Consider the following 3,066-nt stretch of genomic DNA (forward strand, 5'->3'; position numbering starts at 1 on the left):
CAGACCCAAGAAACTACGTATCTCCGTTGGTATCGTGGGACTTGTCCAATTCTTCACTACTTCAATCGTTTGAGTATCCACTCTAATGCCTTCATCTAAAATAATGTGGCCAAGAAAAGCCAAAGAGTTCAACCAGAACTCACACTTGGAGAATATGGCATATAGCTCTCTGTCTCGAAGGACTCTAAGCACTGCTTGTAAATGTTCTGCATGTTCCGCCTCTGACGGCGAATAAATCAGAATATCATCTATAAACACAATCATGAACAGATCTAAGAAGGGCCTGAATATGCGATTCATCAAGTCCATGAATACAGCCGGAGCATTAGTTAACCTGAACGACATAATACTGAACTCATAAAGCCGATATCTAGTCCGGAATGCCGTCTTCGAAATGTCTTCCTCTTTCACCCTAACATGATGATACCCCGATCTCAAGTCTATTTTTGAGATATATTTGACGCCTCGCAGCTGATCAAATAGATCGTCAATCCTCTAAAGCAGATACTTATTATTCACTGTCATCTTATTCAATTGCCTATAATTAATACACATTCGAAAGAAGCCATCCTTCTTTCTTACAAATAATACCGGTGCTCCCCACAGCGATGTACTTGTCACGACCCAACCCCGTGGGCCGCGACCAGTGCCCGAGCTGGGCACCTATACGTACCCGATACCCCAAATTAGCATATTAACAGAATAATAATATAATAATAATATTAGTGGTCGCTACAGAACTTAGCAGAAAAGCAGACTTGGCACACATAGGCCGATAAGGCCATCACAGAACAGAATATCCCAAACATATGTACAGAACCCACACAGATGTATCCACAGACCTCTACAGAACATATCATAATCATAAGACGGGACAGGGCCCCGTCATACCCTGAACAAAGTACATATCCAGATAGCAGTGACAGACTGTACCAAAAGATGGGCTCTGTAGAAGAGAGCGCCCCAAATAGCAGAAATAGGATCCTAAACGTGTGGATCAGCGAACCTGTCGTCAGTACCTGCGCGGCATGAAAACGCAGCCCCCGAAGAAAGGGGGTCAGTACGAAATATGTACTGAATATGTAAAGCGGAATCACATAAGTCAAATCATATTGGTTACAGAAAATGAGTACAGAATCCAGAGTGTCAAATGCATATTTCCAAAACAGACAGAATGCGTACAAAAACATATGTCATATCATATCATATCCGGTCCCTGACACGGGACTCGGCAGACAGAATGTGGCCACCCTCCCGACGCTGGTGCCACTATACAGAGGAATCAGAAAAAGGGGCGTGGCCCCGTATCATATAATGTCATATCAAAATGGCCATACAGATCAGATCAAAATAGGCGGACATGGCACATCATACTCCACAGACCCATGTACGCGTATACCTGCCTCCTCACAACGGGACGCGGCGAACAATGCAGAGAATTACGCTTGACAACATATCCTGGCCCGGGCTCAGTGTGGGAAACATTGGGACATCCACGAATGGAGTAGTGAGAGACTAATGCAATTTAAAAATATCATAAGTATTTTCAAAGACTCGATGAGGCGTAGCGAAGACAAACAAATCAAATGGAGTCGGACGGAATCAGAATTAATACAATTCGGATATCATAATAATTTACAAAAATATAACTTTACTGAAGTCATTCCGAGTGTCAAAATAATTTATAAGATTTAATAGAATATTTAGAATAATATTCGTTAAGCGATTAGTAGGGTAATTAAAACATTTCTTTCAAAAATCGCTTAAAAAGGAATCTTTAGCATATTAGGGGCAAAACCGTAAATAGCGGGCCCGCCTCGGGACAAATAAGGCGGCGGGCTCAAATTGTGCCCTCTAAGCATATCGAGTCACCTAAAAAGGTTCTACAGACATTCTATGACTTTCTGAGTAATTTGGAGCAAAATCGCATAATTTCAGAAAAAGCGTATCAAAGTAGTTCAATTCTATTGAAGGAAAAACTGAAATTTTGTCTTGCGGATTCCGAGGGCCAAGAGGTCCTTCGAGGCCCGGATCCGACCCTAACATACTAGGGGCATGCCAAGGGAAGAATTGGGTTTGCTTTACATACCTTTCACTCTCCTTAAGCCTTTCCAATCTCACTTCCCGTTTCGTCGAAAAACTGCAATTGGTCAAGTTTACCAATTGTAAGCTAATAATACCAAAGTTCCAATTTGATGCATAATTGGCTACCGAAATTTCGGCAGCACCTCTCCTATACATATAGCACCCCGAGAATTCAACTCGGCTATAATTCATCAACAACAACCCAAACAACAACATTAACATCAACAAAAAGCATTAACAACACAATTATCCTTCAACTAGTCATTGTTTCCACAACTTGCCATAACTTCCCTTCTAATCCAAACTTTCAAACTAACATCATTACTTTCACATCCATAATTACTCAAGATCATCACAACATAGATTTAGAGGCATTTCATATCATTTTCCTTAAGATATACACTTGATATACATAATATACAATTTTCCGCCAAAGTCTTAATTTATGCAAAACATCAAATCTTTGGCATATAACTTCATAACAAGTTTCCAACTTCCAAATTGATCAATGATCATCACTATTAGCAATCAAACAACTTCATTTCCTTAATGTCGGAAAATTATACTAAAACGACATAAGTTTCTATATTCCAATTCAATACAAACTTATATCATTCTAACTTCATTCACATATCAAGCATTACAATAACACTCCAATACACTAAACAAAACTCAACAACACAATAAAAAGGTAGAAATTCTTACCTTTTCCTCAAGTCTCCTTCACTTGAATATATGATCACCTTGGAGATTCTAGTGCTCCCCACTCCAATCCAACTATACCAAGATGCAAAGGAACCTTGAATTAGTAGGAATTTAACAAGAAATGAATTTTTGAAGCAAGATTTTGGAGGGTCAATTTTGCCCCTCAAACCCGAAACCCTCTCCCTTTTCTTTCTTATTTTTGCTTTGTTTGGTCTTGCCTTCTAATGTCTTGAATCTTCTTATACATATAATATCAAGACTTGGTCACATGACCAA

At 39.5% G+C, this 3,066-nt stretch overlaps 1 long non-coding RNA gene across 1 annotated transcript; it reads right to left on the minus strand.

The window, feature by feature from the left end:
• Positions 1 to 757: 757 nt before the first annotated feature.
• On the minus strand, positions 758 to 2,864 carry LOC132613721 (uncharacterized). Its single transcript, XR_009572062.1, has 3 exons — positions 2,791 to 2,864; positions 2,090 to 2,140; positions 758 to 1,019 (listed from the first exon to the last, which is right to left on the minus strand). It is a non-coding gene; the product is annotated as an uncharacterized LOC132613721 (long non-coding RNA).
• Between the last annotated feature and the right edge of the window lie 202 nt (positions 2,865 to 3,066).

Source organism: Lycium barbarum, chromosome 10, assembly GCF_019175385.1.
Source record: "Lycium barbarum isolate Lr01 chromosome 10, ASM1917538v2, whole genome shotgun sequence".
Taxonomy (NCBI): Eukaryota; Viridiplantae; Streptophyta; class Magnoliopsida; order Solanales; family Solanaceae; genus Lycium; species Lycium barbarum.